This window comes from Pinus tabuliformis, chromosome 8 (assembly GCF_031772625.1).
Source record: "Pinus tabuliformis cultivar Carrire ecotype Pingquan chromosome 8, CPIR1, whole genome shotgun sequence".
In the NCBI taxonomy this organism is placed as follows: Eukaryota; Viridiplantae; Streptophyta; class Pinopsida; order Pinales; family Pinaceae; genus Pinus; species Pinus tabuliformis.
Window position 1 is genome coordinate 548,486,556 of NC_142294.1, and position 26,490 is coordinate 548,513,045.

The window sequence follows — 26,490 nt, forward strand, 5'->3', positions numbered from 1 at the left end:
TACCCTTAGGGTGAGGTTAGTTACCAAATCATCAAATATATTTCTTGTGAGGGGAAGTATAGCATAGTCTATGGCTACCATTTTAGAATCCTTCATGAGCTGAGATATGGCATGGACACTCCAACACCCCAAAAACTCAGCATCCCCTATTTCCTCCTGCAGTCCCTCATATACTCCAGCATTAAGTTTAGGGAGGGAGTCCAGATCAGCTAGCTCACCATGGGTTAATCAAGATTTTAGTGGAAGAAGCCCTCCATACATTCACACTCCCTATAACATGGGAAGTCTTCAGGAACATGATAGCAGAAGATGACATAAAGGCCCTCACCTATGATATCAGTCCTTCTGACAGTGAGGAAGAAGAGCAGAAAGGGGGAGAAGGGGAAGCAACTGATGACTCAGCAGGACAAGAAAAGGAGGAGGAAGAAACTAAGATAGAAGAGGAGAAGGGGGGAGAAACAGAACAAGAAGAAACAGAGAAAACAGAGATAGAAAAGGACGAAAAAGGAGGATAAAAAGAGGCAGCAGAGGAAAAACAAAGAGAAGGGTCCCCTGAGACCCTGGAAAGGGAGTCAGCATCTGCCCTCACTGCCCTGAGCACACCAATTAAACCAAAAGAAAAGAGAAAAAGGCAGGCCTCCATGTATTTCAAAGCCAGGAAAATCACAAGAACAAAAACAGGAAAACCCCATCCATCTTCAATAGTGCCCATTACAATTGAAGATTCACCCACTGTCAAAGAGGAAGAATATCCCTCGAAAACCCCTATCACATATGAAATAGGGACTCCTCGATCTTCCACCTAGAAGGAAAAAGTGCAATTACAGGACCCAAAAACAGTCCCACAAGAGGCACAAACAGTCCTACAGGAGACACTGTCAAGGCTACAGGAGACCCAACAGCTTGAGAAAACAATGGAAGAGCAGCCAAAGGGGAAGGAGGAAGCTACAGAGCCACAAGAACCTGATCCCCAGCCCAACCTTGCCTCCTATTACCATCTCCTTGAAGGAGGAAGGATAATTCCACAAACATTTGCAATCCCACTATTCTTTGAATTAGAAAGGGAAAGAATAAGAACACATAGGTCGATGCAAATAGCCAAATCCAAAGGATTTGAGGATGTTGGCCACATGGAGAACAAGCTTAGAGTGTTGTGTGTGGAGCATGATTGTTCAGAGGTCTTTGTTTCAGCCGGATGTATACCCCAGGAAGTTTGTACACCCCTCCATGTGGGGGGGTACGGGGGGGACTTGTCCCCCCCGCGGGGGTCCGGGGGGGCTGATCCCCCCCAGCTGGGGGATCCGGGGGCCAGCGGTCCCCCGGCAGGGGCTCGGGGGCAGTGCCCCCGAAGCTCAAAACAGCTGCAAAATTGCCTTGTAAAAGTATAGTAATTTCTAGTCAATCTGGGCCGTTCATTAGGCGGATGATCTAACGGTAGAACTTATGTTTAGTTTAGGGTTTTTTGCCCTAGAAGGCAACCCCTCTCTTTGTATGAGGGTATTGTATCTGAGGCTGTGAAATAGATGTGTATTCTGTGAGCGAGAAAGAGAGAGGTGAGACTGTGAGAGAAAACAGAGGATATTACAGCGGATTTGTTGTAGGTTGTGTCTCTTCATTTTGCTGGATAATAGAAAGGAAGGACTGGCTGTTCAGGGTGGACGTAGCCCAAACTGGGTGAACCACGTATATCTGTGTCTCTCTTGTTTTGTGTGTTTTCTGTGTTTATATTTCTGCAATATTTTCTGTGTTCCATTGCTCTGTAATATATAATTTTATGACAACTGGTATCAGAGTCGAAGGTCTATTTGGCTGATAAACTCGCAGGAAAGAAGGGTTCCTGGTTCGAGTGGGAGCAATGGCGGAATATGGTAAGTTTAGGGTCGAGAAATTTAACGGCCAAAACTTCTCGTTGTGGAAGATGCAGATGGAATATTATCTGTATCAGAAAGATATATAACTACCATTGGGCGGAAAAACAAAGATGCCGACGGGTATGAAAGACGAAGAATGGAACCTTCTCGATAGAAAGGCACTCAGAACAATACGGTTGTGCCTTGCTGCGTTAGTCGCCTTCAAAATTTTGAAGGAAACCACAACAGAGGGTTTGATGCTGACGTTGTCGAAACTATATGAAAAACCCTCAGCCTCAAACAAGGTATTTCTTATGAAACGGTTATTTAATATGAATATGTCGGAAGGTGGATCTGTTGCAAACCATTTAAATGATTTAATACAGTTACAAGTCACTTAAGTTCTGTAGGGGTAAACTTTGATGATGAAGTTAGAGCTCTGTTATTCTTGTGCTCATTACCAGAAAGTTGGAATGGTTTGGTAATGGCCATTAGTAACTCCGTTTCTGGATCTAGTACTTTAAAGTTTGATGATGTTGTCGATGCTATCCTTAGTGAGGAAATGCGACGGAAAAGCTCCGGTGAGACATCGGGAAATGTTTTGAGTGCAGAGTCTAGAGGAAGAAAAATGGAAAGAGGAAAGAGCTCAGGATATCACAGTAAATCAAGGAAAGGCAGATCCAAGTCCAGATCGGGGATAGTGTGCTGGAAATGTGGAAAGAAAGGACACCTAAAGAAAGACTGTAGATCTCGGAAGGGAAAAGAAGGAGATGCACAGCAAGAAAACAATCATGAAGCAAATGTGACAGGTGAGGTGTTACAAGATGCTTTGATTCTTTCTTTTGAAAATATTACTGATTCCTGGGTGGTAGATTCAGGGGCTTCATTCCATGCCACACCTGATAAGAAATACTTTCATGACTATGTTCAAGGAGATTTTGGACAAATTCGTCTGGGTGATGATAAACCCTGTAAAATCATTGGAATGGGTAAGGTTCTTGTAAAACAGCAGAATGGAAACCAATGGCTATTAAAGGAGGTAAGGCATGTTCCAGATCTAAAGAAAAATCTGATTTCAATAGGGCAGTTAGGCGGTGAAGGTTGTGTGACAACTTTCACAGATAAAGCTTGGAAGGTCACCAAAGGAGCCCTGGTAATAGTAAAAGGCAAAAAGTTTGGTACATTGCATTTATGCAATGGTATTTCTAACTCTGTTAATGCTTTAACCTCCAAAGGAGCAGATGCAGCATTATGGCATCATAGGCTCGGACACATGAGTGAAAAGGGGATGAAGATTCTTCACTCAAGGAATTTGTTGCCAGGTTTGAAGAATGTTGATTTGGACTTCTGTGAGAATTGCATTTATGGAAAACAGAAGAGAGTCAGATTTCTCAGAGTTGGGAAAGAGCAGAAGAATGAAAAATTAGAGCTTGTGCATACAGATGTATGGGGACCTGCTCAGGTATCATCTCTCGGTGGCTCTCGTTATTATGTTACTTTTATTGATGATGCAACTAGAAAAACTTGGATTTATTGTATTAAGAATAAATCTGATGTATTTGATACTTTCAAGAAATGGAAAGCTTTGGTTGAGATTGAGACAGGAAAGAAATTGAAGTGTCTTAGATCAGACAATGGAGGTGAATATTGCAGCAAAGAGTTTGATAGGTACTGTTCAGAGCATGGAATTCACAGAGAGAAGACAGTTCCAAGAACACCACAAGAAAATGGTGTGTCAGAAAGGATGAACAAAACAATCATGGAGCGTGCAAGGTGCATGAGATTGCATGCAGGATTGCCTTTACAGTTTTGGGCAGATGCTGTAGATACTGTTGTTTTTCTAATAAATAGAGGGCCTTCAAGTTCCTTGGATGGTGGTGTTCCAGAGGAAGCATGGATAGGTAAAAAGGTAAACTACTCTTTTTAAAGCCTTTTGGTTATGAGGCCTTTGTCCATATTGATAAAGAAAATAGAACAAAGCTTGAGGCAAAGTCAAAGAAATGTACCTTTATTGGATATGGTGTTAATGATTTTGGTTATCGCTTATATGATTACGAAAATCACAAAATCATTAGGAGCAAAGATGTAATATTCAATGAAAAGCTCTTGTATAAGAATCAGTTGCAGGAAAAGAAACAGGAAAAAGAAAACAAGGAATACGCAATTCTTGATGAAATCAGTGAAAAGGTAAAGGTGCCTGAAAATAATAATAATCAACAACAGTAACCACCACAATAGCAACAGGCACCCCAAACACCTGAAAGTGGTGTTAGAAGATCTACCAGGATAAGTAGACCCCCTGAACGATACTCTCCTTCATTATATTATTTATTGTTGATTGATTCTGGTGAACCCGAATGTTATGAAGAAGCAATGTAGGTTGAAAGCAGGAAGAAGTGGGAGGTAGCCATGGAAGAAGAGATGGACTCCTTAATGCATAACCAGACTTGGGATTTAGTCAAGTTTCCTGCAGGAAAAACTACATTGAAGAATAAATGGGTTTACAGGCTGAAGGAAGAAGATGGAGGAAAAAAGAGGTATAAAGCTAGACTTGTGGTGAAGGGGTTTACACAGAAGAAAGGTATTGATTTTGATGAAATATTTTCTCCTGTTGTTAAAATGACTTCAATCAGAACCATTTTAAGTCTTGTAGCAGCTGAAGATTTGCATCTTGAGCAGTTAGATGTAAAGACAGCCTTTCTCCATGGGGATTTGGAGGAAGAGATATATATGCAGCAGCCACAAGGATATGAGGTGAAAGGGAAGGAGAAACTAGTGTGCAGGTTGAAGAAGAGCTTGTATGGCTTAAAATAGGCTCCAAGGCAATGGTATCTAAAATTTGACAAGTTTATGTCTGAACAAGGTTATACTAGATGTCACTCTGATCATTATGTTTATTTGAAAAAGCAAAATGATGGTAGCTATATTATATTGTTATTGTATGTAGATGACATGCTTGTTGCAGGATCTAACATGCAGGAAATAAATGTGCTCAAAAGAAAATTGGCAAATTCATTTGCAATGAAGGATTTGGGAGCTGCAAAACAAATCCTTGGTATGAGAATAACTAGAGACAGGAAAAATCGTAAATTAACGTTGTCTCAGAATGAGTACATACAAAAGGTGTTGAAAAGATTTAACATGCACAATGCAAAACCAGTTAGTACACCTTTTGCTAGCCATTTCAAACTTAGCAAGGAAATGTGCCCAAAGACCCAAGAAGACATGGATTATATGTCTAAAGTTCCATATGCATCAGCAGTTGGAAGCTTAATGTATGCAATGGTCTGCACAAGGCCTAATATTGCACATGCAGTGGGAGTTGTAAGCAGGTACATGAACAATCCAGGAAAGGAACATTGGATGGCAGTGAAATGGATTCTCAGATATTTGAAAGGTACCACAAATCAAGCATTATGCTTTGGTGGTTCAAACATCTCCCTACAAGGATCTGTTGATGCAGATATGGCAGGTGACAGAGATAACAGGATGAGCACTACAAGATATGTATTTACTGTTGGAGGAACAGCTGTCATTTGGGTTTCAAAAATCCAAAGTGTTGTTGCACTTTCAACAACAGAAGCAGAGTATGTTGCTGCTACAGAGGCTAGTAAAGAAATGATTTGGTTACAAAGGTTTATGGGTGAATTGGGTAAGGAGCATGATATGGGCGCGTTATACAGTGATAGCCAAAGTGCCATTCATCTTGCAAAGAACTCAGCATTTCATTCTAGGACTAAACACATATAGCTCAAGTACCATTTCATACGATCAGTATTGGAAGATGGAGAGTTGAAGCTGGAAAAGATACACACTAGCCAGAATCCTGCAGATATGCTAACAAAAGTTGTAACCAGGGAGAAACTGAGAATATGCTCAGTTTCAATTGGTCTTCAAGGATGACGATGAAGATGAGAAATATCCAGGTCCAAAGAGGAGTCATTTTCCATCAAATGAAGCAGCGGTGGAGTTTCTACAATCATTCTCCAAGTGGGAGATTGTTGTGTGTGGAGCATGATTGTTCAGAGGTCTTTGTTTCAGCCGATGTATACCCCAGGAAGTTTGTACACCCCTCCACGCGGGGGGTGCGGGGGGGACTTGTCCCCCCCGTGGGGGTCTGGGGGGGCCAATCCCCCCCGCTGGGGGGTCCGGGGGCCAGCGGTCCCCCGGCGGGGGCTCAGGGGCAGCGCCCCCGAAGCTAAAAACAGCTGTAAAATTGCCTTGTAAAAGTATAGTAATTTCTAGTCAATCTGGTCCGTTCATTAGGCGGATGATTTGACGGTAGAACTTATGTTTAGTTTAGGGTTTTTTTCCCTAGAAGGCAACCCCTCTCTTTGTATGAGGGTATTGTATTTGAGGCTGTGAAATAGATGTGTATTCTGTGAGCGAGAAAGAGAGAGGTGAGACTGTGAGAGAAAACAGAGGATATTACAGCGGATTTGCTGTAGGTTGTGTCTCTTCATTTTGCTGGATAATAGAAAGGAAGGACTGGCTGTTCGGGGTGGACGTAGCCCAAACTGGGTGAACCACGTATATCTGTGTCTCTCTTGTTTTGTGTCTTTTCTGTGTTTATTTTTTAGCAATATTTTATGTGTTCCATTGCTCCGTAATATATAATTTTCTAACATAGAGAAATGGGCAGGGAGTTAAGTGCTGTCAGGCATAGGGAGGCAATTTCAAGAAGCCAACTCCAAACTAAAAATGAATTGCTGAGAAGGCAGCTAAAGTAGAAAGAAACCCAGCTGGCATGTATGACCGGCTTATCCATGGAGGCACTGCAATGTAGAACACCAGCAAAATCCTATGGATTATACCTCAAGGACCAATGGCTATAGTTTCAGATAAAGACTTTGCCACAAAGAGGCACAATGCCTTTTCAATATTACAGACAATTTATGGACCTGTGTGACCAAAGCACAACAGGATATAAGGCAAAAATGGCAGAATTTTACCTGCATAATATGGCCCTCACATACATGGATGTGTGGGACCCCAATGATAGGCTAGGGGACCTACAACTAATGGCCATGGCTTCATGGATGAACAATGAGGAGTTAAGGGCAACTAAGGTAAAAAGGTTGATGATCAAAGAGCAGAATGAGCCACTAATGATCAAAGTTGAGCCATCAAATCCCATGGCTCTCATCAACACACACCAGCTGCTTGCAAATAATCCTCAAATTTCCCCTAGATATATAAGTGATCAAGCACAGGCCATTGCACATTTTGAGGACATGGAAAGGTTACTTATGGATGACTGTGTGCATCCATGTATGAGGAGATGGAACACCTTGCCACACAATCTAAGGATCAAGGAATATCATTTCCCAATGAGGATGAAGGAGGCACTAAGGAGAGTGCCAATGTACAAGCACTCAATGCAAAGGCTACAGGTCAATTGGATTGGCCTCAAATTAAGTCCACCACTGCTGTTAGGCATGCTAGAAGGGAGAACTGAAGAAGAAGAGCAGAGGCAATGGGAAGATATAGACAGAAAAGAACGCTTCTATTACAAGAAAGAGGAAACAACATCAAAATCTTGGGATGCTAGAGAGGCCACCAGGGCCATCAAAGATGAAGAGATGGACTAAGTTGCTCAGAGGATGAGAAACACCTTCAATAGGGGGTGATGATGAGCCCCATAAATGGTTAATTATATGGGCTCATTTTGCCTCCTAACATAGTTAAATCAACCATTCTCTTAGCTTATTACATGTTTTTTAATTATATTTATGCTTATGGAGTGAGTTGAGTTAGTTATTATGCCATGAGGTCTAATATGTGTTTAATGCAGATTTTTGTTGAATTTTGAGGACAAAGTCAAAGATTCAATGGACAATTGGCAGCAATAATTCAAAGTGGACAAAGGAGAGGATTTATAGAATGGAATCCCCCTGATTTATTACTCCCCACTTCGAATTCCCCTTCATGTAGCTCGGAGTACAAACAGCCAAATCAATGCACTAGGAGGTAGGCGAGCAAGTGGAGTATAACTTATGTTTATCTCGAGTTTTGGGAGCCAAGCCACCCTGATTTTAAGGAAGTTGTTGGGAGCTTCAGTTGTATAAGTAGAGAGGCCTAGGGCCTCACTAGGGTCAAATTTTTGTTGTACTTTTTCTATTGTAAAACTCTGCTCAACTTCGAGCTTACTTTTGGTGATAATTTCATGTAATCCTATTACTATTTTGATAATAAAGATGAGATCCTTTTTGAGCTAGCACTGAGTTATCTTAGAGGACTGAAGCTCTTAGGTTAGGGCCCAATCCAAGCATCCAAGCTCCTCTTGTTTCTATTTATATGCTTTGTTTCAGTTTATGGATTAGTTGTTGTTAGATGAATTTCTTTCTTAGTTAAGAATAGGTTGATTTTGGTGATTTAGAAGGTTGTTTCCACTTGTGTTTTCCATAGTAGGTTAAGCATTGATAGAAAGAAGATTCAAAAGCTAGCAACAGTGTCTGGCCTCTTTTCCTCCCTTTGGGACCATGAACTGAGGCAAAGACCCTCTTGTTGCCCCAAAAACACAGATTATACTTCTCCATAGGATTTCCAGTGTTTGCAATTTGTTAGAAGGTTAATTCTTTGCTTTATATCTCTTCCACCATGTTCATTTCTATCTTTGCAATAAGTCTTCTTCCATGCTTTTTCTCCTTGTAGAATTTTTCAGCATTTACTTCCATAGCTCATAATTTAGACTAGCTTGATGAAAATTTTGTTTTTTTGATGTACTCATTTCCTTGCTTGCTTGATCTCATTGGTTGACTATTAGTTCTTTTGTAGCAGATATCTTCTCATAGTAGGTCAGCCTATCAGCCATCACATTTCTCCCTAATCGATTCCCCACAGATCGCCCAAAGTTCACCTCAAATCTGCCTTAGTTTTCTGCATTTTTCCATAGGATTTCTTCCTCTCGCCCAATCATCTTTCCCTCTCCTAGTGATCTTTGGTGGACCCTAGGCACCCCAAAACATCATCCCAACCTTAATTTACCTTTTCCACTAACTCTCACACCTTTAAAACCTTCAAAACTACTCTCGACATCCTCCTGTAGACCTCTTGTAGATCCCCTGTGTCCTCCTGTAGATTTTCCTGTAGGCTTTCTTTTGAAGGCCAAGTGTGGGAAAAGCCTCCAGAAGGCCACCCAAGACCTCCTAGGACCCATCTACACCATCCTACATCTCCTCAAATCCCAAAGTCACCCTTCAACACCACCTATTCGCTTCCACCTTCACACACAATAAAATACATGCATGTCAATTTCACATAAAAATACATAAAAATCCAAAAAGATGTTTTTTGCTCATTTACTTCTAGAAATAGCTTGAGTAGATGTTGTTTACTTCCTTGAGTAGGTAATGGCATTCATTTCATGGTTTTCATAGTGTTTTATGCAAAAGTAGGATTAGTTGGTTAAGTAGGGTTGTCTAGGTTTACTTTACATTTCAGTCTTTCTCCTTTCTGCAATTAGAGTAGCCTCTATAGAGTAAGATTTCCTTTCTTTCATCACATATAGAGCTTCTTCTAGAATCCATAGAAGTTGGCTTGAGCTCCTAGTGATCTTGCGCCAGCTGACCAAGTGACAGCCTACAGTAAGAACTAGTACTTGTGCATACAGCACCGTCGCTTCCAAGTTTGTTACGAACTACCGGGTTGATAAGAGTAAAGTGGGCAGCCCAGGAGTTGCAGCATTATTTCTGCAATACTGGTGCTCACCAATACATCTTTAGGAGAATTGGAAACTTTCTTCTTTGGCTTTGTCATTTGTGTTCTAATGATCAACCTTTGAGCTATTAGTCTTTGAGTGAAGGTACTGGCTCTGATACCAATTGTTGGAAATATTGAGAGGGGGGGTGAATTAGTATTTATTTTCAATTGTTACTTTTAAAAGTTAGATTACTTATATTTACAACAGAAAATGAACAATAAGAATAAATGTTTTTATTAATTTCTTCAATAAATTAAGTACAATATATGTAGGGCTCCAACCCTAGATGAAGACATCGATCTTCAATCTCCCATGCTCCAACCTGTATTTTCCAAGCACCAACTTGGACTTCCAAGGCTCCAACCTTGTCAATTTTGAGGCACCAACCCCAAGGGCTCCAACCCTATATCTGGTTCAGGCTCCGACCTGGTTTCTTGAGGACTCCAATCCTCTAGGGCTACAACCCTATTTTCCAAGGCACCAGCCTTGTCTTTTCGAGGCTCCAACCTCTTGGGCTCTAACCCTCACTTTACTTCGTCAAGATGTATTTGGTTATACTCCACGGCTCCTAATGTATTTTTAAACGAGCCCTGTCAATCTTCAGTTATCCCTTCACTATGTCATGTCATCAATGACAACCTTGTCTTCTTAGAAGATGTCATCACTGCTCTTCATCGTACCCAAACAATTTCTCCCTTTCAACTCATGATGGCTTTAGCAATGCATCATGGACTCTAACAATGTCTTCAAGATCAGCAAAAGCTTCTCAACGAGATGTCTTCAGTAATCCCTCAAGGTGTCATCAATAGGTTTCCCCAAGAACTTTCCAATGTGTTCAAATGTTCTTTAAATGTTTCTCCAATATATTTGCACACCACTCTTAGAATGTTCTTCAACAGGTTATTTCACTAACACAAGTTAATAGTACTTCAATTATGCTTCAATACAAGATCAACCTTCAATCAAGCCTTAAGTTATGCTTCAAGTGTTTTTCATAATTTTCTCAACAATGATGTCTTCAAATGTTCTTCAAGTCAACCCAAGTCTTCGTTGTTCAAGCCTATCCAACCTTCAAAGCTTCTTCACTACACCAAGGAATTCTTTCTATTTTTTATTTTGTATTAGGTATGTTATTCCTCCTACGTTAAGGTCTTCAAAAATATGTTCAAACACAGCTACAAGTTCCCAACTGAGATCTACAACTAATGACTTTGGGAATGTTCAAAAAACTCTCCAAGGTGTGTCTTCAAAGCAATTCTGGAACTGTACTTCAACTTGGTCTTCTATTCTACTTTAATTTGCTCCAATGTGTCCTTAATTTTGTTACCAATTTTCTTCTAAAAAATTCCCAGATACTTATCTCAAAACAGTTATCCAAGTGTACAAAGTGCTAGGTATAGATATGAAGATGCAGGTCCAAATAAACTTGTACAGGTCTGCAAAAGGGTCAACAACTCCTTTAGATTTGCTCCAAATGTCTTCAAAGGTTGTTTCAAAAGATCTTTTGAAGTGATTCAAGTGAAGCTTAAGAGATAAAAAATGTCTCAACAACAAAAAATATGATCAATCACAAGTTCTACAAGAGATATACGCCCAGAGGTAAATCACATGTCTGAAATGCTTAAGCCACAGATCCAAATTTCATAGCACAATTCTAAACTTTTTATACCACAGATCTGAGCTTTAAATGAGCTCCCACAGGTGGTTGTCCAAGTAAAAACTGAGTGACTATATTCTATAATGTAGGTTCGAGATATCTATCTCTATAATTCTTCCATAGATGACTTGTCTGAGTTGTAGTGATGAGACAATCAGAAATTAACCCTACCAGTAATCTCAACATCCTCTTTAAAACAGTCTGAGTTGTTATGCCTAAAAGAAATATTCTTTTTCTCCTCGGCCTTCTATTTTCTTCTATACTTCTTCTCCTATATTCATTGACCGAGATATCTATTTTTAGAGTGAGGAGCACAAACGTGTATATATACCTTTTTATGAGTCAAATTGTTATGTATGAAGGAGGACCGACAGTCATATTTTTAGTAGACGACATATATTTAGGATATTATAAATATATATATATATATATATATATATATATATATATATAGCTATGTCTTCCATGTGATATTATAAAAAAAAAAAAAAAAAATTTCTTCCATGTGATGTATGCATTACATGTATCTGTCATGTGATGGATAATATAGGACCTTGTCTGCCATGTGAAACATGGATATATAAGACCTTGTCTGCCATGTGAAAGATGAATCATATAAGAACAATCGAAAAGGCCTTGTCTGTCATGTGAGTGATGTCTAACACCATGTTTCTGCATTACACATTATGTCTACCATGTATGGTCATAGGGAACCATGTTGCCTACATTATATATTATGTCTGCCATGAATGGTCATATGTATGCCATGTTTGTCTACCATTAAACAAAGCCATTTGTTAATAAGGAATTTTCATTGCCAAGGATTGTGTTTGTTTTAATAATGTTTGGGATTTATAAAAACAAGTAGACATTATTATTTAGGGTGATAATGTCATCTTGATATGTCATAGTGTCATCATGTACTAGTGTAGTGATATGACATAGGAAGCTTTATCATTAGGAAAGTTCCAAGATATTAAGATAGTCTTCCAACCATCAAATGATATCTTCCATGTCATCATCTAATCTTCCAACCTTCATTAAGTACCATCATTAAGTGTGATCATTCAATAGTATGACATCATCAAAAGTATGGCTTCATCAAGTACAATCCTTCACATCACGAGGTTGTATTTTTGCACTTAGGATCTAGATCATCAATCAAGGCACATGATTGGCACTTGGCCACATCATAGTTAATTCAAGTACTTCTTAGGGCTTCCTTCATTAGTGGTTTGACTACTTTGTGACTTGACATCTTCATTGATGTTATCCTAGTCAACCAACCACCAAGAGTCATGGCACCATCATCTAGAACTAGGCATCTCAAAATTATTGACATCTCAATCAATGCCATATTAACATCAATGACAACCTTGATTAACAAGATTAATGTTTGAGAGGAAAGATTGTATATATTTTTAGGACATCTAGGACCATTCCAGATGACTAGAAAATATTCAAGTTCTAAGGAAGAAAACATTCAAGAAGAATGGAAGGAGAAACCCTCCAGTAGGATGTCATGGGTTAATATTATCAAACAAGATGCTCAGAGACGAGAGGTCTTTATGAGTTGTATGAATTCTATTAGGGGATCATGTCAAACAGAATAGTATGTTTCAATGATAGAGTGAGAAATAGTGGTAGAGGGACTTGCTTAAATGACAAAGTGAGAAACCTATATTACCATAGATGGATCTACTTCAATGTGAGAGGGAGTTGGCCTCAGATTTTGAAGATTAAGGATCTTGGATTGATACATTATTTCTTGGGATTAGAAGTGTGGAAAAGACCTGATGAGATCTTCCTTCGAAAAAGGAAGTACATTATCCATATTTTAAGGAGACTAGGTATAATGGACTGCAAGTCCATGACTACACCTACAGTGACTAATCTAAAGAAGTTGAGTGATTCCACTTCAGATTCATATTTGGTGGATCCCACAATGTATAGGAAGTTGATTGGGTCCTTGATGTTTTCTTTCTAATGAGAACCCTAAGCCAGTCTAAGGTTGAGCCGAGGCATGTAGATTGGGTTGTAGTGAAGCATGTGTTGAGGTACCTACGTGGTACAATTGGACAATGTTTGAGATATGTCTCAAGTGGTGAAGTGAGGCTGTAGGGATATGCTGATTTAGATTGGATAGGAGTGCAAAGGATAGAAAGAGCACCTCAAGGTGTAATATGCAAACTTCTATCACACCCATTACAATAAAGGTAGATTATATTGCAGCTAGTGTCGCAATTCAAGAAGCATTGTGGATTTGAAAGCTACTTGTAGGGATATTTGACAAGGCCAAAGCACATTGAGATCAAATACCACTTCATCTAATACATGGTGCATAAGGGAGCGAGTTAGATCTAGTACATATCCACCGATGAGAAGATTATGGAAATTCTCACCAAGCCTTTGTCTAGAGAAAAGTTTATATACTTCATAGACAAGCTTGGTGTGATGCAGAATGTCTCCCTCATTGAGAGGGACTATTGATGTCTTTTTAGGATCGGTCGAAACATCTCCTGAGATACTAGAAGGACTTGGTTGGGTCATGTTGATTTGACTAGGGGAGATGGATACATTCACCTGAAAATATAGAAGGACTTGGTTGAGTCATGCTAATTTGACTAAGGGTGAATCGCCCAAGGAAACTACAAGATTGGACAGATCTTCTCCTAGGAAGCCAGAAGGAATTAGTTGGGTCATGCTAATTTGACCAGAGGAGATAGATGAAATTCATTTCTTGAGAAGCCATAAAGGAATTTTGTTGGGCCATGCATATTTGAGTAAGGATGATTCGTCCGAGGGCATATCCTCTCATAAGAAGCCAGACGGACTTGGTTGGGTCATGTTGATTTGGCCAGTGGAGATTGATATATTTACCCAAGAAGCCATGAAGGACTTTGGTTGCGACATTTTGATTTGACTAGGGGTAAATGGCCGAGGATACTCACATTAACAACTCTAAGATAGAGTGATCTATTAACATGTGTAAGTCAACGTAACAAGTTCATTAACATTTCTTAAGGAAGGAGAAATTTCAGCTAAGGAGAATATCTCCCTATCTAAGAGGGAGTGTTGATTTTTTGTAGCATTTGAAGGTATTCTTGCATGCCAAAGAGGTCACCAAGTTGGCCTAATAAAATTAAAATTAAAATTTTACTTTTGGAGTGCAATACGGCCTAGGAAATCAAGTCAGACCAATCAAGTGAATGTGTGTGTCCCTTGGCTTATTTTATCCCATTTGACAAGTATAAATAAATTATGTGACATTTCATTTTCATCACCAACCAAGTAAGGTACCTTTTCATTTTTTCTGAGGTCTCTTGGACAGTCAAACAAAGAGCAAGGAGGATTATTTCCATGTGGAATAAGGAAGTAAGGATTTGAGTAGAAGGAGGTCGAGTTACAAGTCATAGGGCCATAGGCTACAGGGGTGGAGGGGCCATAGTTCCTATTGCAATAGTTTGACCACTTTTACCACAAAGTTCAAAAATTATTTGACCAAGTTTGAATAGTATGAGTTTGACTGGTTTTGACTAGAAATTAACTTGGATTATTGGAACAAATTTCTAGAAAATTTTTTGATTTATAAATCTTGTTGAAGAATAATTTCTCCTAACAAAAATTTGTTGGGTTTTCTCCTAAGATTAGGTTTCCCAGGTTAAAAATATTGTCTTTATTGTGCATGGTTGCCTTTCTATGATCTATAACGTTTTCGCTACATTTACTTTTGATATGTTTTGTGTATAATTGCTCAATTATATCAGTGGCATGAGATAAATTGATTGAATGTCATTAGGTATTAATTATTATATCAGAAAATAGTATTCTACTATTCTATAATAGAAAAAATCAACAAAAACCACTCCTTATGAGGATTCATGTGAAAATATGCACTTGCTTTGACTAGCCATGCCTCATGATCTACATATGGTCTTAACGAATCCAAGTAGGCATCCACTCCCTAGTTTGAGGAGATTTTTTCTTATGTATAAGGAGCATCATTACATCCCTTCCCTTTCTCAACACTTTTACATCTACAATGTTTCTTGTAATTCCCTTCTTTTCCACATCTCCAACATACCTTTAGAAACTTTCTAGGAGATTTAGATCTCTCACTTTAGGACTTATTTTTTCTATCCTGAGAGTGTCCTCTTGCAAATAAGGCATCCACATTTTTAGTTTCCATATTTTTCCATATCATCTCTTTCAATAACAAGAATGAGACTATTTCATCAAAACTTAAAGAAGTTTCATTGCTACTGATGGAAATAACTAACTAGCCCATGAGTCTAGTAAACAACACAAAAAAGTATTACCATATTATTGAAGGCATTCAAATGCTTTATCACCAAGTCTCCATCCTTCATCCTAAGATTATATAGCTTCTTTCACATGAACAATTTTCTCACAATGGACATATATTAATACAATGCCCCTAATTTTTTCCATAATGCCTTTGCTATAGCTTCTTCTGAAACATTCAATAATAATGAATCTAAGAGACACAACCATATTTTGCACTTTTCCTTCTAATCCAACTTCATCGATTCTTTTATCGACATCCCTGTTGATGCAATATCCAAATCCACAATGACCCACTAATGTTTGTCCACCAAAATATCTTCCATTTTGAGCTTCCACAACCCAAAAGTCTACCCATTGAATTTCTTGATCCCTATCTTTGAACTACTTGCCATTTCCTTTCACCACAATAATTGATACTACAAATCTCTTATTGTAACAAGGTTTTTCATAGGCTCAATCCAAAACCATTAGCCCAAAAGCATCCCCTTGAAGCCAAATTGTTGATACCAAATTTTTTTCTTAACCTATATAGTAAATTGTTACAAAAATATTCTTAACTATGTGTGTGTGTGTGTCATTGCAACTTTTCTGGTTTTATTGAGAAATTGTTTGCAGCAATTAACTATACAGGGTTAACACCAAGAATACATCCATGATAACATTTATTTATACCTTGGTTTATTTGGAAGGTAGTTACAATAGTTCTTAACTACCTTTGGTTGATTGACCTAACCCAATAGTTGACAGTGTCAATTACCTAGTCGACGCATTCCCATAGCCAACTAGAAATTACAATGGTTGATTACCTAGCCTAGATGACTAGTTGAACAGGCCGTCAAACATAAGGTGTCGTTTAGATGACCTCATAATTATCTTTACTCTTGGAATTCATATTCTCATTTTCAATTCTTGGATCCTTTTAGAATTGTTCTTATAACACCATCCTCTCACATCTACCCAAGTAACCAGCCAAACGGGGTAAACATGTGATGAGAGGCTAATATGATTAGATTCAACCTCCTATGTGACCTTAAGGAAGTGGAATCTATGGAAACACAACATACATACCTCCTACATCAGCTACAGGACTCCAAAGAACCATCCCAACCACTCAGGTAGCTAACCCATGGGTCCCACTGAGGTTTTAGACCACTTGACCCTTGGACGCTCCCATGATATGGACTTTACAACGTCAAGGAGGCTCTGGAAACTCTCATGCTAAGGCATAATAGCATCCAGGGAGTATTTTTCCCAATGTTGTGCCAGAATCCTCGGGATTTGAGCCACTTTTTTAGGCCCAAAGCCCAAGTCACTGCCCAGAATTGAATGACACCTTCATAACATAAATATAGCACAGAAAAAATGATGAAAATGTAACTACTTGAACAAGACCTTAACCAAGCCCCTACTAGCCATGACAGGCATTTCATCAAACATATCACGAATATGTAATCTACAGGTGTAAACAACATATTTAAGCATAGGGGTCTCATACTTATCTGAGAATCGCTATGAAGCATTGTTCCCTTATATCATTTGTTGCATTATCATCTATTAGGTCATAGATACATTGTTCATTCATTTACAAGTAAAAACATGATGAGAGCCATACATAGCCACTATCATAAAACATATACATAACCAACATAATAGCAACAAAAATACCATGTAAATCACAGCCATATGATCCACATATAAACCAGTATAATACTCATAGAAATACAAGGAGAAATAACCTCATATTGATGATTCAAAATCAAAACCCGGTATGGGACTACCACGTTCCACCCGACCATAGAATGGCTGAGACAAATCTCTCTTCAACCATTCACCCTCATGCCATATTCCAAGCATGAATGTGGGACTCAAACCAAAAGAACCAACCAGGGAATCTCGAGGCTAAACCACCTCACCCTCATCAATAGAAACCAATCTTTATCGTAATCCATCCCAGATCACTAGGCCAACACAATAAACATGTAATAATAGGATTTACCATGATCTCTACCAGATCATTAGGCCAAACAAGGATGGATGCCACTGGATTTCTCCACCTACACTGTGAATAATTTTCTTTTCTCCTAGTCTCTCAGGCTTTACCACAATCCACACCGGATCTCTAGGCCCTAAACTGATACCCACTCGCTAGGATTTACCACATATCCCAACCCGAGATACTAGGCCCAATAGAGAGCAATCCACCTCTTGGCTTTACCGTATATCCTGCCATTCACCAGTAAGGATTCCTAGGCCCCCTGAGGAAACACAATCTTGGCTTTACCGCAACCCACAATCTAGCTCAAGGATTATTAGGCCAGTAGCTTTACCGTGATCCACACTCCATTTCAAGGACCATTAGGCCATGTGCTCTATCATTCGGAGATCCACCTCACTCAGCTTCAAATCCATCCAGTAATCTAGCTCAACCAAAACATGAGAACCCATCACACCATGGCTATCTGGAAATGGCAAGGCTAGGCGGAAAACATTGTCACACCTGGAAAAACCCATTCCATAATAGAAAAAGAACCACATGCAATGCCATTCATGCCAAATATAGAAAGGAAAATACACATGAAAATCGATACCTGCAAAGAATACTATTGTAGCTTCTTGATCCTGCTTTTCCTTGCTTACTCCTTCCCTTTTCTTACCTTCTTTACCTTTATTGATCCAATGCCAAAGTGCTCCAAGAAAAATCTAAGTGTCCAAGAGTGAGAGAGAGAGAGAGAATAATGAGAGAGCTCCAAAAATGAACAAGAAAAAGGTTACAAACTGATCCTCATAAGACTTTTTATCAATTAGGCCTCTCTTTTCTTCATTTTCCATTATTTTCCTTCATTTTCCTCCTCACATGAAACCTCCGACCTTTCACCTTTCATTTCTCCTAATTTCCATTATTTTCATAAAGAAATGTGCCAAAATTTCCATTTTTCCTTTCCAAATCCTTAGCCATTTCCTTAGCTATAATAAACCAAATGAACACCCACTAGGATGTTTTGCCCAACATTCAGCTTGGAATAAGTGTCCCATCAATCATGGTTATTATTTTTCCTTTATTAAATTTTATTACATGGAATTTTCACCATGGTTGTTACAGAACCCTCCCCCTTGAGGGACATTGTCCTTGGTGTTCAACCACACCTATACCTCAGCAAAACCATTAAAGAGAAAACACACTACCCATGGAGCTTTATAACATAGCTCGATGCATTATTTACAATGATCACCTTATTGAAAATCAAACCAACGTGAGAACATAACAACACGACAAATATAATAACATGACACCCATACTTCTTATTGGAGCTATATAACATAGATCATGGCGGTATTTACATCCATATACATATGTACATATACCAAAACATGACCAAACATATACCAAAACTCCTTTGCCTCAACCAATAAACAATGAAGGATACATAGTCTGCATCTAATCTTCCATCTCCCATGTAGCTTCATCGAACCCAAAGTGCTTCCACTACACATTAACCTAATTGATTGCCTGGTTCTGAAGCATGAGCACGTTTTTCTGCAATATACATTAAGGCTCTGGCTAGAATTCTCCATCTGGCTCTACCTGCAATACAGACTAGTCAATCACATGATTAGCATTTTTAACATACTTCTTAAGCAATGACACATGGAAAACATCATGGAATTTCATTGTCGGAGGTATTGCAAGTCGATAGGCTACTAGCCCAATCCTCTCAATAATGCTAAAGGGTCCACAAAATCATGGTGCCATCTTGGCACATGATCCAATCCGTAAGGATCTCTTCTTTGGTTTGATGTGAAAGTACACCTGTTCCCCAACCTGGAACTCCTTGAATAACCTGTTCCAATCTGCATAGCTCTTCTGCCTATCCTATGTTGCCTTTAGATTCTTCTTTATAACTTGCATTTCTTGTTCCATTTCTGCCAACATGTCCGGTCCAATCAACACCCTGTTAACTGGATCACTCCAACTGATGGGAGTATTGCAACTCTGCCCATACAATGCCTCAAACAGACTCATCTTCAAAGATTCCTGATACCTGTTGTTGTAAGCGATCTCTACCGGTGGAATATACTCTTCCCACATTCATTGTTGATGCATCATGTACATCCTCAACATCTCCTCCAATATCCTATTGACCCTTTCAATTTATCCATTTGTCTGTATATGATAAGTTGTACTGAAAGCCAACTTTGTGCCCAAACCTGCAAACAACTCCTTCCAAAACCTGGAAGTGAAATTTGCATCCCTGTCTGACACAATATTCTTTGGAACACCATGAAATCTGACCACATCTATGATGAATACCTGTGCTACATCACTAACTGAAAATGTAAACTTCACTGGAATGAATTGCGCAACCTTTTTCAACCTATCCACAACAACCATGATGGAATCATGTTGTCTCACTGTCCTCGGAAAACCTATGATAAATTCCATGGAAATGACCTCCCATTTCCATTCTGGAATTGTAATTGGTTATAGCATTCCACCTGGATACTTACACTCTTCCTTCACACACTAACAATCGAAACACCTAGCTACAAATTCTGCTACATCCTTCTTCAGTTTCAGTGCGGTCAATGTCTTCTAGTAGTCTAGGTGACCTGAATATGGTTTCACATGAAACTCCCTCAAGACCACCTTCTTGATCTCACTACTGTTTAGCACATATATCATGTCCCTAAAGATAACCAATCCATCTATTGTAAGACAATATTCCATGTCCTATACACCTACACATGTACCTATTATACTACCTATACCTATACCTATACTTGTACTTGTACTACTAGTTGTACTCGTACTTGTACCTGTACTTATGCATGTACCTGTACTCTGCTACAACCTGTGCACAATCTCCATATACCTGACATCCTGTTGACCTACTTGCAAGATCCTATCTTGTAAGTCTGTCCCATAGGAGCTCATAGCTGCTAAGTGATTTACTTGTACCTGCCTGCTAAGAGCATATGTGACCTTGTTCTCCTTTCCTTTGAGATACCTAATCTTGAAGTCAAATTCACCGATCGTGGCCAACCATCTAGCTTATTAGGCATTTAGATTCGGTTGGTCAAACAAATACCTCAACCCAATGTGATCACTCATCAGTACAAACCTCCTGCCAAGAATATAGTGCCTCCACATCTTCAATGCATGTATGATCGATGCTAACTCAAGATCATGTTTCGGGTAGTTATACTCGTGCTCATTTAGTTTTCATGACTCATAGAATACCACTTCTCCTTCCTGCATAAGGACTCCACAAATTCCTCTCTTCCAAGCATCTATACATACTACAAACTCCTTATCCGGATCTGCAATCTTTAAAATTGGTGCATGTGTCAACAACTGCTTAAGATGCTCAAAACTGGCCTCACACTCCTCTGTCCATTCAAACTTCTTACATTTCCTCTACAATGATGTAATAAAATAAGCAATCTGCGAGAAGTTCCTGATGAACCTCCTGTAATATCCTGCCAACCCCATGAAATATCTCACATCATCCATATTCTTGGGAGCTACCCACTCCATTATGGCCCTTATCTTTTCTAGATCCACTGTTATGCCCTCCTTGGAAACAACAGGTCCCAAGTAGTGTACCTCAGTTTGAAACAAACTGCACTTGTTGAGCTTAGTGTACAACCGATTCTCTATCAACAACCTCAACGTTGTTGCTAAATTCTCGACATGCTCTTCCTCATTTTTAGAATATGCAAATATGTCATCAATGAACACAATAACAAACTTATCTAAATGTGGACGAAGCACATTATTCATCAAGCACATAAATGTAGCTGGAGCATTATTCAAACCGAATGGAACTACAAGAAATTCATAATGTCTATACCTCGTCCAAAAAGATGTCTTGTAAATGTCCTCCCCTTTGATGTGTACCTAGTGGTATCTAGATCTCAGACCAATCTTCAAGAACACTGCCCCCTTCAACTGATCAAACAAGTCATCAATCCTCGGCAATAGATACTTGTTCTTGATAGTCACTTTTTTCAGCTGCCTATAGTCAATGCATAATTTGAGAGTACCATCCTTCTTCTTCATAAACAATATTGGTGCACCCAAAGGTGATACACTTGGCCTAATGTATCCCTTGTCCAACATTTCCTTTAACTGCAACTTCAACTCTACCAATTTAGGTGGCTCATCCAATAAGGTGCTTTTGATGATGGAGTCGCCCCTGGCACTAATTCAATAGAAAATTCTACTTCCCTGTGGGGTGGAAACTCTGAAATGTCCTCAGGAAATACATCTTGAAACTGTTGTAGAAGTGGGTACTTGCTTAAAACATCTACATCCTCAAGTTCCTTAGCTTTTTCACTAGAAATGTGTACTGCAAATAACATACACCATTTTCTGTGACTACGTTTTTCCTGTAGAATTGTCACCATCTTAACTAATGTAGCATTCTTCTTTCCCTCCAAGACTCTTGGTTCCCATTGTCATCCAAGCACTCAATGGATTTGTCATAACAATCCACCTTGTTCCTATGAAGGTACAACCAATCCATGCCCAACAACATATTTTATGATCCCAACGGTAATACATTCAAATGTGTTGTGGTAGGCATACCATTCAAATCAAATGCACAAGCTCTTACCAAATTAAGAACTCGCTTCTTTATACATGTACCCAATTGCACTAACCAAGATTCTATATGCAATTCCTTACTCAAACCACACTTAACCACCAAGTCATGACTAACATAGCTATAATTAGATCCAGGGTCAATCAAAATAGAAGTAACTTGATCACAAAGCTTACCATCTATCTCAATGATAGATTCCTGATGGTCTACCTGTTTGTTATCCAATGCTGCATAGATACGAGGAACGCTCTGACCAACATCCCCAATAGTTTGTGCCTCCTGTGCACTATATATCTAAGGCCTACCACCCTGATTCTATGGACAATATCTCTTAAGGTGTTCCTTACCACATGTCCAACACTCCAACCGACCAGTGCCCTCACCTCTATGTTGTTGTTGTGACCCATGTCCTTGTTTAGTTGTATTGAACCTCTTTTGTGGTGCCACATTTTCTTTGTTGTTTGTATTCTGAGGCCTTGCTCTTTTCGGTTGCCATTTACCTTTACCTTTGTCTTTTCCTTTCCATCCTTGCTAAGATTCATTCTTACGCTTTGATTGTTCATAGAAATGCTTCAATTTCCCAATAACTTCCTCAAGTGACCAAGGCTCATCATACTCAATCTAATCTCTAAATGATAATGGAAATCCACTGACAAATCGTTGAACTTTAGCCTTCTCATCCTTAAGATACAATACATACCTCAATAGCTCCAGAAACTTAGTCATGTACTCTTAATTTGTCATTGATCCCATCTTTAGCTCATAGAATTCTTTGGCCTTATCGTCGTAGTACCTTTCTGACAAGTAATTATTCCTGAAAAGCCTCTGGAACTCGTACCAACTCAATTCATTTGTCTTGATGTCTCTAACCCGCTTCACATCTTCCCACCAAATGTCTACTTTACCTCTCAAGCTAAAGATAGCTATTCTAGCCTTCATATTATCTGTGTACTCATGCAACTCAAAGAAATTCTTCATCCCAAGTATCCAAGCCTCTGCATCTTCTAGCTTCTTCACATCTCCATCAAAAGCAGGTTCCTTTGATTTCTTAGATTCATCTGGCAAGTATCTTCTATCACTCCTCCTATAAGGATCATAACGATGATGATCATGATGCCTATTAGAACCGGAACTAGAATAGTGTATGTATCCATCACCTCTCCTATCTGGAGTATCCAACAATCTTCCATCTCTATATGACCTGTAACCACCATGATACCTACTTCCATATTCCCCATTAGTTATTTCCTCTTGTCCATGGCTAATCCGAAGGGACCCTTGACGCTACAATTCTGACAAACTTTGAAGAATTATTGCATTAACCTATGTTTGTTTCTCTTGTGTCTGTATGATTTTGTCATTGTTTGCCTTACAACTCCTTATTTCTTCCTTCAATCTTCTCAATGTGTCTACCAAATCATAAGAGTTCCCAACACTACGTTACTCATCTAATTCATAGGGAGAGTCTTTGTAGTCTACCATCTTGCTAGTCATTTTAATCCCTTTCCTATAAGGCATACTATGTCAGCTAAACCAAATCACAAAAAACCAACTTACCTTAGCATAATTCGAGGAGGATATCTCATCTGCAAGAAAAACCAATACATGTACTACAATCATGACAACATATATACATATAATACATAATCACATAACCATGTAACCATCAGTATAGCTAGAGTCCAATCATCAATGCATGACCATATCAACTACACATACCATGACCTCATGCAGGAAAACAACAACCATACCAATGTACAATGGCAATATGCAAGCATAAACAACATGTAACCAATCATACACTCACGACGAAACACTTCACAACAACTGTTGGGTTGTGTATTTTAAATTAATTGGTGACCGTGTTATTTATCTGGTCCTGTATGTGGATGATATGTTGCTGGTTGGAAATGACAAAGAAGTTATCCAGGATTTGAAGACCCAATTGTCCTCCAAATTTGACATGAAAGATCTTGGTGCTGCAAACTATATTTTGGGCATGGAAATTAAAAGAGATCGGGCAAAGAGGAAGCTTTGGTTAAACCAGAGGAAGTATGTCGAGACAATACTGCAGAGGTTTAATATGCAGGATAGTAAACCGGTGAAGGTTCCTATTCCTGTAGGTGTGAGGTTATTTGCTGAACAGTGTCCCAAGACACAAGAAGAGGAAGAGGACATGTCCCGTGTTCCATATGCAAGTGCAGTCGGTAGCCTGATGTATGCAATGGTCTGTACTAGACCAGACATTGCACATGCAGTGGGAGTATTGAGCAGGTTTATGTCAAAACCTGGGAAGGAGCACTGGACAGCAGTGAAGCGGGTTTTCAAGTATTTGCGTGGCACTAGTGATTATGGTTTGTGCTACCAAGGAAGACCAGGATTGGACAGAGTGTTGGATATTCATGGTTTTGTTGATGCAGACTGGGCTGGAGATCTGGATCAGAGAAGATCTACAAGTGGGTATGTGTTTAACCTATTTGGAGGTGCAGTCAGTTGGATGAGTAAGAAACAATCTGTAGTGGCATTATCAACTACAGAGACAGAATACATGGCAACCACTCATGCAAGCAAGGAAGCAGTTTGGTTGCAGAGATTGTGTTCAAGTATGGGGTTAGTACAGGGAGCTATAAGAATAGACTGTGATAGCCAAAGTGCAATTTTCTTGGCAAAGAACCCTGCTTATCATTCAAAGACAAAGCACATTGATGTTCAGTATCACTTTGTAAGGGATATGATAGAAGACAAAAAGGTGTTGCTGGTAAAGGTGGACACTTTGAAGAATACTACAGATGCATTGACAAAATCTGTGAGCTCTGAGAAGTTCTCTTGGTGTAGAGAAACAATGGGTGTTTCAGGGCTGGAAAAATGACTAAGCTCTCCTGTGGCCCCCTGTGGAAAGAAAACAACAAGTGGGAGATTGTTGGGTTGTGTTATATTCTTTCCACGACTAACCTGCGTAGTGAAACGGGGGGTTAGAGGGGGGAGGTAGCCCCCCTTCGTTGCGGTGATTGCGTAGCGGGGGGGTCACAGGGGGGGCGGGTAGCCCCCCTCTACGGGGTCCAGGGTAGCGCCCCGGGAAAAAAAATTTTGGACCCTATATTAGGTTGGGCGAACCTACCTATGGTTTTGTGCATGTTTTTCGCACATGGTATTGGACGCGATGGTTTTTCGGTCCATGGTATTGAATGCTTCGGCATGTATAAATATGTATTGTAACATTGAAAGGAACATAATGAAAAATCAAGCTGGTAGTCCCGGTTTTGGTATCCAGGGAAAAAAAATCTTTGTGCATATGTGTTTTATGGGTTATGCTCTCGCATTGTTTATTTTCTTTGTTTAAGAATTCGTATGCAGGTAATTTCTGTATAGGGTTAAAACCTACAACAACAAAATTCTCTTTCACATGGCGACATCACTACAACCATGACTGACACCATGCATATGAAACAAGCACATAGATCACAAGAATTACTAACACATGTGAAAACGTCATGAATGCATGACAAACACACCGCCCATCCAGTCTCAGGGGTGAACTTGGATCTGATACCACTCTGTAACACCCTCTTCCCACATCTGCCTGGCCAACTAGGTTAAACATGTGACAAGAGGATACTATGATTATATTCAACCTCCTATGTGACCTTAAGGAAGTGGAATTGATGGAAACAAGACATACAGACCTTCCACAACAATTACAGGACTCCTAAGAACCATCCCAACCACTCAGGTAGCTAGCCCTTGGGTCCCACTGAGGTTTTAGACCACTTTACCCTAGGACGCTCCCATGATATGAACCTGACAGCGTCTAGGAGGCTCTAGACGCTCTCATGCCAAGGCATGTCAGCATCTAGGGACTATTTTTCTCAATGTTGTGCCAACATCCTCGGGATTTGAGCCACTTTTTCAGGCCCAAAGCCTAGGTCGCTGCCCAGGATTGAATGATACCTTCATAACAGAAAGATGACAGGGAAACAATGATGCAAATGTAAATACTTGAACAAGCCCTTAGCCAAGCCCCTACTAGCCAATACAAGCATTTTATCTAACATATCACGAATATGTAATCTACATGTGTAAACAACAGATTTAAGCATAGGGGTCTCATACTTATCTAAGAATCGCTATGGAGCATTGCTCCCTTATATTTGTTGTATTATCATCTATTAGGTCATAGATACACTGTTCATTCATTTACAAGTAAAAACATGATGAGAGCCATATATATCCACTATCATAAAATATATACATAACTAGCATAATAGCAATAGAAGTACCAAGGAAATCATAGCCATATGATCCACATATAAACTAGTATAATACTCATATAAATACAAGGAGAAATAACCTCATATTGATGATGCAAAA